Here is a 15,598-nt window from a genome sequence, read left to right on the forward strand (position 1 = left end):
ATGACGAGGTCCTCTGCCATAGTCATCTCCCAGTGCTTGGCTTCAAAAATCAGCTCCCAGTGCATCCAAGGCAGCACAGGCTTGAGGATCTCTGGATGGTCACAGAACAGGTATGCCCAGGCACAGGGCTGGAGGCTGCCCACAGCAGCCCTTGGCACCGTCCATGAAGCCTGCGGTCAAGAGGCTGCAGGGAGATCAAGGATGCAGGTACCTGGGTGTCTATCAGCTCTCTACCTGCTGGGCAATGACCGATGGCTGTGTGGCAGATGTGATGATGACCCCTGACAATGTGTCATCTGCTTGGACCGGTTACATGATGGAGTGAAAGATCTACTGCAGAGAGGGTAATCAGCTTAGCTCTCCATCCAGTGCAGGATGCACTGAAAATGTTTAGGATGTTTAGGCTGCTCAGGTATATGTGATAGCTACTTTCAAAATCAAGAGCTGCAGCATCAAGTGAAAGAGCTGCGGGAAACCCTTAGTAGACTCTATGATATTAGAGATTGATAGATGGTTCCACAACCAGGTGCCAGCCTCCACTGAAAATGAAATGCCTTGTACCTTGGTGATGAATAAAAAAGCAGGGCTCTCCTTCATAACTCTCTGTCGTGGTTTAGGCCCATCAGGGAACAAAGGCCACGATTAGCCTCGAGTACCGAAGAGGCTGAGGATTGCTCGAGGGCAGGGAGGGCTTAATTGCCGCTTAAGGTTCAGGACAAAACAGACCAGGCTACTCGGTTTGGGGAAGAAAACAGAAAATAATTTAATGCAAAATCAACCAAAACATAACCAAAATGAAACAACCCAGAGTAATACATCAATGGAGAGTCCAACCAGCCTTTTTAAGAACACCTTCTTGCCACCCCTCCCCTCTTCCCGGGTTCAGAGCCCTGATCCGGGTGTTTTTACCTTGCCCCCCCCCCCGAACGGTTCGGGGGGGGCAGGCAGTGGGGGGTTCAGTCAGTCGGTTTCCGAGAGCTTCTGCCGTTTGTCCCTCCTCAGGACGGGTGAACTCCACACCAGTCCTCCCTGCAAGTCCGTGGGGTAACTCACAAGCATGGCAGACTTGCACGGGCTGCTCCGATGCCCACTTATTCCAAAGGCTGCAGCTCCTCTCTGCCTCTCGTGTGGGGCTGCTCTGCGGCGCGCAGGCTCTCCAACACGGCCTGGGCCATGGCCATCTCCCCACACAGTCCCTCGCCCGTCCGGGCTCACCCACATGGAGCTGTTGGTGGCTCTCAGTCTTGCCACGAATCTCCATAGGTTTCAGGGGCACAGCTTGTATTCTCGCCACGGCTTGCAGAGGGGTCTCCGGTCTACTGCTTCTCGTTCCTTCCTCCCTCTCTGGCTGAAGGGTCCGCGTGGTGGCCTCCATCTTGTATCACTCTCCACCTCCCGACTCGCATTTCAAATTCCCGTCCCCTAAATAGTGATCGCAGAGGCGCCAGATTGGCCCAGCCGGGCCGGAGGTGGGTCTGAACCCAGGAGCCGGGGGAGGGTCTTCACTGCAACCCGCTCCCCCTGTTACCAAGCCAAAAGCTGCTCCTGGCTAAACCAGGACACTCTCCCTCCAGTGTGCCAGTCAAAAGTAAGTATGAGGTATTAACGATGGTGGACATAGATGTGCAAGGTTCAGAAGGGGAAAACTCACCAACCAATTCACCACCAGCTGCTCCACTAACAACAGGCTGTGGGCACCATAAAAAGAAGCAATGGGTGACCATAGTGAGTGACTCACTTTTCAAAGGCACCAAGAGACTCATTTGTTAAACCCATAGTCATGAAGAATGTGCTGCCTGCCAGGAGGTCAGAGAGTGCCATGTCTCGTTAGTGACACAGGCTACTATCCCCTGTTCCTCTTTCACGTGGACATGGACAATGTAGTGACTCAGAACATTATCAGAATCAAAGAGGACTATAAAACCTTAGGGGAACAAGTGAAGGGTAGGGGGGGCCAAGCAATTTTCTCTTCCATCCTGTCCACCAGAGGAAAAAGGGAAGTCACTAATCCAAAAATTGCACAAGTTAACTCCTAGCAGGACGGAGTATACCTCTCTCACAAAAACACTGGTGTCTTTGGGAACAGATTGGCCAACTAGATCAAGAGGGCTTTAAACTGAAGGACTTGGGGCCAAAATGGCAAAATATGAGCCATCCCATCTAACAGGGAAACAGGGCAGGGCAGGAAATGCAACAATGAGCGCTCCTCAGCCCCACATCAAGATGAGATGAAGAAGGCTAAGGATACTCCCTAAGGGAGTATCAAATCAGACAGGATCCTCCTACATCACTCTAGGGAAATCTGTGTATTTGAGTAAGCCCCTGTGCTGCCTCCACACCAACTCACACAGCCTGGGGAATAAGCAGGAGGAACTGGAGATGTGGGTGCAGATGTGGGGCTACAACCTCATTGCGGTCACAGAGACATGGTGGGACAGCTGCCATGACTGGAGCACAGCCATGGAGGGTTATGTATTGTTCAGGACAGACAGACTGACAAGGCGAGAAGGTGGAGTTGTTCTCTATGTGAGAGAACAATTAGTGTGCATTAAGCTCTACCTGGGTGGGGAAAAGGGGCAGGCTAAATGCTTGTGGGTGAGAATTAAGGGGCAGGGTAAGGTAAGTGATGCTGTTGTGGGAGTTTACTATAGGCCACCTGATCAGGAGGAGGAAGTGGATGGGGCCTTCTATGAATAGTTGAGAGCTACCTCACAGTCTCAGTCCCTGGTCCTCTTGGGGGACTTCAACCTCCCTGGTATTTGCTGGCAAAGCCACACAGCCAAGCGCACACAGTCCAGGAGGTTCCTACAGATTGTTGACGACAACTTCCTGTCACAGGTGATTGAGGAACCAATGAGGAGGAGTGTGCTGCTGGATTTGGTGCTGACAAATAAGGAGTGCTGGTTGGGGATTTGAAGGTTGGAGGCAACCTCAGCTGCAGTAACCACGAGATGGTAGAGCTCAAGATCCTGTGTGGAAGGAGCTAGGCACCAAGACAGGTTGCAACCCTGGACTTCAAGCGAGATGACTTTGGCCTCTTCAAAGAATCATAGAATTATTTCAGCTGGAAGAGACCTTTAAGATCAAGTTCAGCCTTTTTCATAGTCCTATCAACCACTAGACCATTTCCCTAAGTACAACATACACCTGTCTCTTGAACACCTCCAGGGATGGTGACTCCACCACCTCCCTGGGCAGCCCGTTCCAATGCCTGAGAACACTTTCAGTAAAGAAATTCCTCCTCATATCCAGCCTGAACCTCCCTTGCTGCAATTTGAGGCCATTTCTTCTTGTTCTATTGCTTGTTACAAGGGAGAACAGATCAACCCCTGACTCGCTACAACCTCCTTTCAGGTAGTTGTAGACAGTGATAAGGTCTCCCCTAAGCCTTCTTTTCTCGAGGTTAAACAACCCCAGATCGCTCATATGAGACATGCTCCAAATCCTTTACTAGCTTGGTAGCTCACCTCTGTATCCTCTTCAGCATCTCAATGTTCTTCTTGTAGAGAGGGACCCAAAACTGGACACCAAGTAGAAAAGCAGCAGGAAGCTTCCATAGATTAACAAAGAGCTGCTAGGACAACTCAGGGAGGAGGTAGGACATCTATGAGAGGTAGAAACAGGGCCAGACCTCTTGGGAAGAGTATAGGAACTTTATCAGAGCATTCAGGGGTGCAATCAGGGTGCAAGCCCTTTTAGAATTACACCTCATCAGGAAAGTAAAGGAAAATAAGAAGGGATTTTTCAGGTACATCAGCAATAAAAGGAAGATTAGGAGGAATGTGGGCCTGCTGCTGAACACAGAGAGTGCCCTCGTGACAGAGAGTGCAGAGACAGCCAAACTACTGAATGCCTTCTTTGCTTCAGTCTTTATATCTAAGGCCTGCTCTTGGGAAGCCCAGTCCAGCAAGGACAGTAAAATGGCCTGGACAGCAGAGGACTTGTCCTGAGTGGAAGAGGAAGAGATTAAAGACTTGTTAGCCAAGCTTAACACTCATAAGTCAATGAGACCTGATGGGATGCATCTGAGAGTGCCGAGGGAGCTGGCTGACGTGATTGGAAGGCAGGAAGGATGACCCAGGAAACTACAGGCTTGTCAGCCTCACCTCCATCACTGGAAAGGTGATGGATCAACTCATCCTGAATGTCATCTCAAAACATATGAAGGAAAAGATAGTAATCAGAGTGAGTCCATACGGATTCACGAAGGACAAATCCTGTTTAACTAAACTGATAGCCTTCTATGAGGGCATAACTGGCTAGCTAGATGAGAGGAGAGCAGCAGATGTTGACTTCAGCAAGGCTCTTGACACTGTCTCCCATTACATCCTCATCAGAAAGCTCAGGTAATGTGGCTTGAGTGAGTGGACAGTGAGGTGGATTGAGAACTAGCTGAATGACAGAGCACAGAGCATGGTGATCAATGGCACAGAATAGAGTTGGAGGCCCTTGGCCAGTAGAGCTCCACAGGGATCGGTTCTGGGGCCATTCTTGTTCAACATCTTCACCAACGACCTGGATGAGGAGACAGAGTGTACCCTCAGCAAGTTGACTGATGACACCAAACTGGGAGGACTGGCTGATTCCCCAGAAGGCTGTGCTGCCATTCAGTGGGATCTCGACCAGCTTGGGAGTTGGGCAGAGAGGAACCTCATGAGGTTCAACAAGGACAAGTGCAGAGTCCTGCGTCTGGGAAGGAACAACCCCATGCACTAGTACAGGCTGGGGATTGACCTGCTGGAGAACAGCTCTGCAGAAAGAGGCCTGGGAGTCCTGGTTGATAATAAACTGTGTCCAGTTCTGGGCTCCCCAGCTCAAGAAGTTCAGAGAACTTCTGGAGAGAGTCCAGCATAGGGCCATCAAGGTTATCAGGGGACTGGAACATCTTCCTTATGAGGAAAGGCTGCAGGAACTGGAGCTGTTTAGTCTGGAGGAGACTGAGGGAGGATCTCATTAATATTTACAAATATCTAAATGGTGGATATCAGGAGGTTGGGTCATCCCTTTTTTCTGTAGTGTCCAGTGACAGGACAAGGGGTAATGGGATGAAGCTGGAACACAAAAAATTCCATTAAAATATATATAAGAAAAAAATATTTTACTGTGAGAGTGACACATGCCTGAGTGACCTGATCTATGTGGACCTGCTTCTGCAGGGGAGTTGAACTGGGTGATCTCTAAAGGTCCCTTCCAACTCCTATCATTCTGTGATTATGGGATTCTTTGATGCAGTTGAAAGAGAACTGGTGGAGGCATGGCATTACATAGGTGTCTGGGAGAAGTGGGACCTGCAGCAGCTTCTCATGGGATCCTCATGGGGCTGCCCCACAGGGCAGTGTCTTAGGTGACAGGAAATTCACTCCCAGTGGGACCAGGAGGGCTTCTGGAGAGGACCAGACTGGAGATGGGAGCACTCTTTAAAGAGGCATCAAGGACAATGGCAGTAGCAGTACTGAGGGTGTCTGCACATGACAGAGCACAGAGCATGGTGAACACATCTCAAGTGGTCCACATCACAAACATCTCAAGTGGTCCATTTTGAGTCTAATGATCCCCTGAATGACCCTTTTTTTTAAAAAATGTCTGTGGGTTATCTGGTCTTTCATAACCTCAATTGTGATGCCAAACAACAAAAACAAACTTGAATTTTGCAATTCTCCTTCTGCTTTCTGGAACTTTGTGTCTCCCAAGGTCTGTGGAAAGAAAGAGCCATTATCCCTTTTTGCTTCAACATAAAGAACAAACAGGACTATGACTAAGAGCCCATATGAAAACATGTAAAATAACAGCAATTTCTGATTGGAGCAAGCAAGGGATTTAACCTTGGAGGTAAATTTGCTTTTGGCAACTTACTGGTTTTTATTCTGCTTCAAACATAATTCTTTTGCATATTTCCCTTTGAAGATAAGCACAAGATGTTTGAATTCTTGCAAGGGGATATTTTAGGAAACTTTGAGCTTTTTTATCATGTAAATAAAATAATAATATTTTACAGTTATCCTGTCAAAATGTCTGTGTGTTCTACATCTGTTAATATAAAGATGAAAAAGTTCTTGTCAGATTTTTTGTTCTTTTCTCAACACATATAACTTGATGAAATCATTTGAAGACAGTGAGATTGAAACAGCATTTACTGGTTGTTTGAGCACAGTGAAAGACCTAACTGTAAGCTCCATATAAAATTGCATTAAATTTAGTAATAAAGATACATTCAAGAACTCCAAAGTCTCTTGCACAGACTCCATTCAGCCACCATATGCTTTTAAATTATGATATAGTCTTTAAGTATAATTGCATCTGTTCTTCATTTACTGCATGAAAGAGATTCTGTACGTTAATGAGCAACTATCCAATATGCTGTTTCATCCTTGTTATTCAGTGTGGGATCTCCTGAATCATTAACTTCATGCTATTCGAAGTATTCTGAAACCAAAATCCTCAAATTCCTTGCAGGACTCCTAGAAAAAAAGATATTTTAAAATACAGTGACGTTCATCACTGCATTTCTATTTAGCAAGCTCAAAATGTTTAAGTAAGAGAGTAGAGGCTTTCCCCCATTTTTTTAGCTTGGACCTGGAGTATTGAGAAATTCAGATGCAAAATAACTACAAATGCTCAGTGCCCTATGAGAAATGTGAAGTATTATGCTCCACCTATTCAGGACCAGCTCCCATCAGTCACAGCAAGTGTTTCAGTAGTCTCAAGTCAAGCATTCAGAAACTGACACTCTAGCTGCTTGGAAGCTAGGAGCAGGAATCTGGCTGACACCAAATCTGGATCTTCAGGCTGACATTACTGACTGAGGCTTTTTTGGTGAATGACCTGTGATTTATTTGCCCCACATATCCCTTGGTCAACAGAGAAGAGCCCTTCCAACCTACACTGGGCTTGCTTATGATGTACTAACTCTCTTCCACCTCACTAGTTTATTGTCTTTGTATGCATTTAATATTAAAATAAGTTTGAGTCAAATTTTTAAATTGCTTCTAGAACCTGCTTAAATCTATCATAACTTTACATTGAATTTTAAACAGACATATTTTGAAATGGATATTTATGCTCAGTGAATTTTTAAAGTTTCATTTAAATTTAAAATCTGCAAATAAGTCTGAAGTCCTTGAAAGGAGAATAGAGATCATATTCTCCAAAACCAGAGTGCTTAGCTGCTGAACACAGAGTAAATTTCAAGGTTAGCTGAGGTCACAAATTATCTTGCACAGCAGTTCAAAGTCAGGAACATAAAAACGCTTACATAATAGTGACAATTGGCTAGTTTTGGAAAATAGTAACACAGGCAAAGAGGTTAGAGTTAAAGTAGATAAACTATGTGACTTCTCAGCACAGACACCATGATATATTTGGATGTATGGCCAGGAGAAGGCTTAGTAGAAGTGGAAAAACTGGTATACCACTGCCCACAGTTATCAGGGGATCTGTAGGTACAGTGCAGGGCTACTATACAGTCTCTGATAACCATTGTTGAACAGCAGCTGGTGGCCCAGGGACCACTCAGAAAAAGCTCTGAGGATTAATGCAGGTTCAGGAAGATGCTTTACAGGAAAACAGGCCAAAAAAGTGCAGTCCACTCACTTCAACAGAGAAAAGATTAAAAGATGACATCCTCACAGTGGTTTCTGAACTCTAAGCAGGCAAAGTGAGGACAAGTACTAGATATCAACAGTTAGATACACTAAAACTAGATGATGGATTTTTTTCCTTGTCAACCATCAGAAAAAATTAGCAACTTAAGAAGCTTCCTCAAGATTTAGTAGCTCTCAGAGTCTAGTTCAGGGCTGAACTACTAATACATCTCTCAGCCACACTGACCTACTTGAGACAGAAGCTGCTTGATGATCAGTTAAGCAGCATTAATGAAGGTAAGGTGTAATGGTGCCTCTTGTCCCAAAAGTCCTATAAAGACTCTACTAACATGCAAACAAATCATACTAATTATATTTAAAAGTAGTTTCAAAATCAGCTCTTTTGAAAATATAGTCTGCACAGTCTGCAGCCTGCATGATCTCACGCCACTGTCACAAAAGTTTTTTTTAAAAATGGAATAATGCAGATCTTACAGGTTTCCAAGAACTAAAAACCCACAGAACTTTCAGGCATTTGAACAGAAAGGAGGGAAAGGCAGAAGGAGACATTTGTGGCGTTAGCTGTCATTTCCTTCATTTGAGTGCCTCTGTCCTGCTCTTCCATTAATTGACCAGGTTAGATTCCTACCTGCTACCTCTGAGTTCATCATGATAGTTTAATATGCACACATACAAAGTCTCGGCAGGCTTTTTGGGTTTCTACTGGCTTGTGGCTGTAACTGTTTTACTTAGAAATACAAGATTTGGACAATGGCCATATATGGCCTCAGAAAGAGTCAACAGATAATATTCACTAGGACAGAAATAATGCAGCACAAGATTTTCACAAAGATAAAACTACCACCACACTTCATTTAAGTGAACATATTAAACAATATTGAATATTGAAACCAGCGACATCTACATCATTGTCGTGGGTTTGGCAGGGATAGAGCTGGGTTTAAACCATGACAATCACATACTAGATAACTATGGCGAGTTGATGGAGAAGAAAAAACCCACCATTTGCTGCAGGGTTTTAAACAATCTCTGGCTGCTAAGGGTAATTTTGTTCTGGCTATATTAGCTCGTCATATCTTTCCTAAACCTGTCAACAGTGGTAGGTGGCAGAGATGAGGTTACAAACACTTTCCCTGACTTAGCAGCACAGATCCTATGCTTTTTTTTACTATCTGTGAGGAAAGAAAATTGTGAAAACTGTGGCAGCACATAGAAACATAAAACATATTGGATGTTTTTTCTCATAATGTAGGTATGTACCCCTAGTATCACCTCGTTCATAGGTTAAATTGCCAACTATTCAATAAATGAAAGACAACTGCATAAATTAAAACAAATCAGAGAAAGAAGGTATAGCAAAAACATTATTTCAAAGATTCCTGGTAGTGTTTCATGGTCAATACCTATTGAAGGACATATCCTTTCCATTTCATTAAGCCAAGGCCAGCCTCATCCTTTGAGACACCTATTCAAAAAAAGCAGTCATCAGGGAAATGTAGTATAGATACAGCCTTTAGTTACCATCCATAGGGCTGCCTGGAAAGGCCCTTGCCTGCAAGCAAGGAGCAACATTAGCTTTTCACCTCTAACACTTCCATGGCTACAATGTGCAATCTTCTTCTGTTTATTTGGTTGTAAAATATTAACTGGCAGCCAGATGTGGTTATGAAAATAATGAAGGTGCATAAACAGGAGCTCTGTGTAAAAATAAAAGACAGCTTCTCCTCAGAACAGTCTTGCAGATTTGAAATACACTATATTCTCCTGAATGCTATATGGGCTGCTTTTTCACTTCTTTACAAGCTTTCTCAAGGGATTATTCTAATAACTGGCATCATGTGGGGATGTGAACCTTTTACATACATAATACTATCAGGCACTGCATTCTAAGTGTGCTACCAGTCATCCTAGCTTCTATTATAGCAATCAATATTTTATATTCTTACATGATGTAATATAACTTCTCAATTTACAGACCTTGGGCTGGCAAATGGTACGCTTCTTTCACGGTATTGACCTACATGATGGATAAAACTTTACAGAGTGTCACTAAAAAGAAGAAAGAATGGTCTTGGGTTCATGCTGTACATGGCTACAGCCTTGAAGTGGCAGGTAGTCTTTTGCAGGAAACTGCAGTGCTGCTTCTGCCAGAATACCAGGAAAAACTTCTTTCCTTCTGAAATTTAATTAGCTTAAAAATAAATTCATCTGAGAACCTGAATTTGAGGAATTGAGAGTTTTAGTGATTGCAGAAATAACAGTGCATTTGTGGTACCTGAAGTGTGTCATGTCACCTTCTTCATTGGTTTGTTTTGGCTTTTTTTTTTTTTCTGAAGGTACTGAAAATAAGTACATTTAAGATTTTTGAAACCTCCTTTTCATCTCCCTAATTTGATATACCTTTTCTCTTCCTCTTTTGGCATAGTTTAAATCCTTACAGAGCCATTAAGCTGGGAACAATGAAATGTCTTTCCAAATTTCCCGAGAGTTACTCAGCCTCCAGCAGACACATTTGGTTTAAGTGTCTCTTCCTGCAATCCCCAGAGCTCAATCAACATATAAGGCTTCCTGCACATAAGGCTGGGGTCTCAGACACATTCTTTGCACCCCTAAATTGACAAATACTTCCAAAGTTTTGTTGAAGTACTACATATTATATTATTACACTTGCAGGAGCACCTGCTAAGGGTGAACGTAAATCCTTGTGATGTAAAGGACTAAATTTAACAGGGATAACTTTGTAGGTGGATCCTGGTTTTAAGGTGACGATTTTAAGTTACAAGGGAATGCTTATATCCCCTTTATTTTTGGAACAAAACTGTTTTCTCAGATTGACATATTAATGATAAAGCTGGAAATAATTGAAGATCTGCATGAATATAGGAAGAAGAATAGTTGAGGTAGAACATGCAAGTCATAACCAAGAAATATTCCTAGAAACTTGGGATCTCAGGTCCTGCTGCTCACAGAACCACGTGCCCAAGAATCCTGCTTCTGCAGACTGAGCATTCTGCTCCTGAAGAAACAAAATTTCATATGATTCATCCAATTATGTTGATCACACAGTGATTGTAAAACATGTTCCGTTTTTTGTGTCCATTTGTTCAGACATCTAGCTCTGGGTGCAAACAGATACCACAAGCTGGATACATGCAACATAAAAGCATAAAGTGATTATTCACTATCTGTCAGGTACAAAAGGCAGTTGGAATTTAGTCAGCTGTAGGCAAAGAAATCATGTGCTGACCACTCCAACAATGCTCTGGGGCCACGTAGGCACTGGTACCAGGGGCAGGGATGCTCTCACTGCCACACCAGTAGCCTAGCTCCAGGTCAGGCAGTAGAGCTCTATGAGGGCCCTCAGCATCCAGCTAGCCCTCACCATGGCAGAGACGGAGCTCCTCAGGCCTCATTTGCCCCAGCTGTCCACAAGCTAGAAATAAAGGAAATATTTCCTGCACCTGTCTTCTTCCATTTTCTTTCATTGCCAACAGGTGCTTTGCCTCCTTGCCCTGGTGGACAAGTCATAGATGAGGGTAGTCATTCTTAAGCACTAGCCGATGTGACCCTTAAGATTGGCAAGTTGTAGTTTATCCTTCCCTCCCTCCCTCCATACCATGAAGAACAGCTCAAAGACAAGAAAAATCTGTCCACAGATCATTAAGGTGTATGAAGCAGATGCAGCCAGGTGGGTGATGTTAAGGTGAAGACTTCTTCCTCTCTGTGGACAGCATTTTCTCTCCAACGCAGGAACACCAAATTACTTGCCTCCTTTATTAGAATAAGCTGACCAGGAGCCACTCCTGCCTGAGTACATCAGACTTGATGTACCTCCCTATGAAAAGTCAGGTCCAAGTGTTTAGCATAAAGGGATTTGTATAGTTAGTATCTTCCTGAATTTACTCATAGATCTGAAACACTATACATGTGAAATACAGTCTACTTCTGTTCTAGGCATTCCATCTTTGGACAAAACGAACAAGAACCTGACAAACTGAGTAATGAGCTACTGTACTTAAACAGATTACCTAGGGTTTGCTCTTTCATTCTAGAACACACTGCAGGCATACATCTGATAACAGCAGAGTTTTCTAGCAATCCTGGCTGATGTGATTCGTAACAGGAAGCTTTTGTCAACAGTGATATCAAACCCAAAGGAAGAGGGAAATGTCACTGGCTAATCACGTAAGCTAAAGGACTGGCTTGACTAGACTAGATGTTTCAGAAGAACAAAGTCACCTAGAGTGGATGTGGATTAAACTGAACTCATGCACCAGTGTATACAAGCACAAGATCTGCATAAACTGAACTTGTCCTTTTTGTGATTATACACGAGCTGTGACAGCCTGATGGCTGTTGCAGATATTCTGCAAATTTTGCAACAGTCCCCACAGAACCAAGAACTTCAGGCATACATTATTTTGGAATACTGTCTGACCCAGTTTAGGAGTTTTCATTTGGCAGTGTATTGTACTAAATTAAATGGGATGTTGCACAAAGCCAAGTTTTAGGGCAGAATGTTAATGGAGGGTTTGTGCAAGACACCTCATTCCAGTTTGTCTCCACAACATGTGTAACTGAGCCATTTCAATCTGTGGCGTCAGCTGGGCTGCTTGTGCCATTAATAAGACTTAGGTAAATATGGTAAAATTGAGCAAATATTATATGAAATGTTAAATATCATCTGTCTTCCTTATTCTGTGCTTCATGGCTTGCTCATGCTGAAATATTTTCATGTTTGTTTCTTTTTGGGAATGAAGTGAGTATGAATCCAATGCTCCCATCTGAGAGTGGTTTACATTGCCTTAATAAATAGAGAAGACAACAGTTTTGATTTAACCCTGAAAGGCTGAGGCTTGCTAAGAAGAGTGGTCTGCAGCCAATCAAGTGATGAAAGACCACCCCAGTGCAAATCAATTCAACTCTGAAAGCTAGTAGCCACCCAGAGCTGTTTCAGGTGCTAGGGTTCAACATAAGAAGACTGCATGCCGTGAATAAAACAAGGGCTGGGTGACCTGGGTTTTGGCTTCAGACTGATTTACCTTTCCCAGCTGCCTGGAAGGCAAAATAATCCTTATTTCATTTGAAAATTGAGGGGACACAAGACTGTTTTGTAAAAGCTAATCCCCTGTCTCAGCCATTCCTGGGACATGGACCTACATGTTCTGGAGCAAACTTCATTATGCCCTTGCCACCTTTCCTTATAAGCTTAGAACTTATCTTAAATTGAGACACTTTATGCAGACTAAGCTGTAGAAAGGCTTCTACAATAATACTACTACGTCTTTTTTAGACTCCAGTTGCCTTGTTCAGGAGTAAAAAAAAAAAACAAACAAAATAATTGAGTAACAGGATGAGGCTTTCTCTAAATATACAGCAAGTAAATCTAGACTTTTTTTCTTTTGAAGCAAGTAGGACAAAGGATAGGTAAGGGTAGTCACAGGTTGGGAAAATAAGTTCTTGGTCTGCACTAAATTGTGGAGATCCTTTTGTGCATCTTACTTTTGTAGTCTGGGGGATCAATGCAAAGAAGAGTCCTACTTCAGGTCATTGTAAGTTTGTCTGCCCACTCCATGTTAACAACCAGTTTTCACATATGCAAGTACCACTGTGGAATTTTGTAAGCCAGGTTCTTCTGTGATTTAGCATTCAGCCCAGTGAAAATCTGCAGTGGTGCATGTGTTGCTGCTAGTTCAATTATGTATTCTTCCAACCTCTCATGAAAAATTATGCATCCTGAATAACACATTCAAAGAAAGAAGGGCACAAACTAAGTACAAACAAATTCTTATGGTGAGAATGCTGCAGCTGGTAGGCATTTGGTAAAAACATAATTTGGATCAACAAATCCTATAGTCTGCTCTTTCCTTTGGTGCTAAACCCATAATTTTCAGCAATGATTCCTTCTGAACGGTTTCAAAAGCTGCGCTAACAATAAAAAAAAAATTACACCTAACTTTTTTCTAATAACAGAAGAATTAAGGGGTTATATTTCATAGCTATGAAGTATTTTAGAGGGACTAAACAAATTCTCTATATGATACTATTAAAAATAGCCAAGAAAATAATTATTAAAGACAATGTATTTTTTAGTAGAAATCACCCAATGGTAGAGGTTGGAAGGGACCTCTAGAGATCATCTAGTCCAACCCCCTTGCTAAAGCAAGTCCACCTAGATCAGGTCACACAGGAACATGTTCAGGCATGTTTTAAAAACCTCCAGAGATGAAGACTCCATACCCTTCCTGGGCAGCCTGTGCCAAGGCTCCCTCACCTGAACAGTAAAGTTCCTTTTGTTTAAATGGAACTTTTTTTGTTCCAGCTTCATCCCATTACCCCTTGTCCTATGAACAGACACTAGAGAAAAAAGAGATGTCCCAATCTCCTAATATGCACCATTTAGATACGTGTAAATATTAATAAGATCTCCCCTCAGCCTCCTCTTTTCTAGACTAAACAGCTGCAGTTCCTGCAGCCTTTCCTCGTATGAAAGACGTTCCATTCCCGTGATCATCTTGGTGGCCCTGCACTGGACTCTATCCAGAAGTTCTCTGTCCGTCTTGAGCTGAGAAGCCCAGAACTGGACACAGGACTCCAGATGAGGCCTCACCAGGGCAGAGCAGAGAGGGAGAAGAACCTCCCTTGACCTGTTGGCCACACTCTTCTTGATGCATCCCAGGATGCCATTGGCCTTCTTGGCCACGAGGGCACATTGCTGGCTCATATTTAGCTTATTATCAATCAGGATTCCCAGGTGTCTCTCTGCAGAGCTGCTCTTCAGCATTTCAACCCCCAGCCTGTACTGGTGCATGGGGTTGTTCCTTTCCAGATGCAGGACTCTGTACTTACCTTTGTTGAAACTCATGAGCTTCTCTCTGCCCAACTCTCAAGCCGGTCGAGATCCCACTGAATGGCAGCACAGCCTTCTGGGGAATCAGCCAGTCCTCCCAGTTTGGTGTCATCAGCCAACTTGCTGAGGGTACACTCTGTCCCCTCATCCAGGTCGTTGATGAAGATGTTGAACAAGACTGGTCCCAGAACCAATCCCTGTGGAGCTCTACTGGCCACAGGCCTCCAACTTGATTCTGTGCCATTGATTACCACCCTCTGGGCTCTGTCATTCAGACAGTTCTTGATCAATCTCACTGTCCCCTCATCCGAGTTATACTGCCTGAGCATTCTGAGAAGGATGTTATGGGAGAGTGTCAAAAGCCTTCCTGAAGTCAAGGTAGATGACATCTGTTGCTTTCCCCTCATCTAGCCAGCCAGTTGTGCCCTCATAGAAGGCTATCAGGTTGATCAAATAGGATTTGCCCTAAGTGTTTAATAATGACATTCAGGATGAGTTGATCCATCAGCTTTCCAGGGATGGAGGTGAGACTGACCAGTCTGTAGTTTCCTGGGTCATCCTTCCTGCCCTTTTTGAAGACTAGAGTGACATTGGCCTTTCTCCAGTGATCAGGCACCTCGCTTGTCCTCCACGATTGTTCAAAAATGATGGAGAGCAGCTTAGCAATCACATCAGCCAGCTCCCTCAGCACTCTTGGATGTATCCCATCAGGTCTCATTGACTTATGAGTGTTAAGCTTGGCTAACAAGACTTTAAATCTCTTCCTCTTCCACTCAGGGTAAGTCCTCTGCTGTCTTGGCCATCCTACCATCCTTGCTGGACTGGGCTTACCGAGAGCAGGCCTTAGTTGTAAAGACCGAAGCAAAGAAGGCATTCAATTCAGTTCCTTGGCCTTCTCTGCGACCTCAGTCACGAGGACACCCTCTGTGTTCAGCAGTGGGCCCACATTCACTCTCAGCTTCCCTTTGCTGTTGCTGTACCTGAAAAATCCCTTCTTGTTTTCCTTAACTTTCCTGGGTAAATTTAATTCTAGCAGGGCTCTAGCCTTCCTGGTTGCACCTCTTCATGCTCTGGCAAAGTTCCCGTAGTCTTCCCAAGAAGTCAGGCTGCTTCCACTTGTCATAGATGGCTGCTTTCTCCCTGAGTT

Source organism: Colius striatus, chromosome Z, assembly GCF_028858725.1.
Source record: "Colius striatus isolate bColStr4 chromosome Z, bColStr4.1.hap1, whole genome shotgun sequence".
Lineage (NCBI taxonomy): Eukaryota > Metazoa > Chordata > Aves > Coliiformes > Coliidae > Colius > Colius striatus.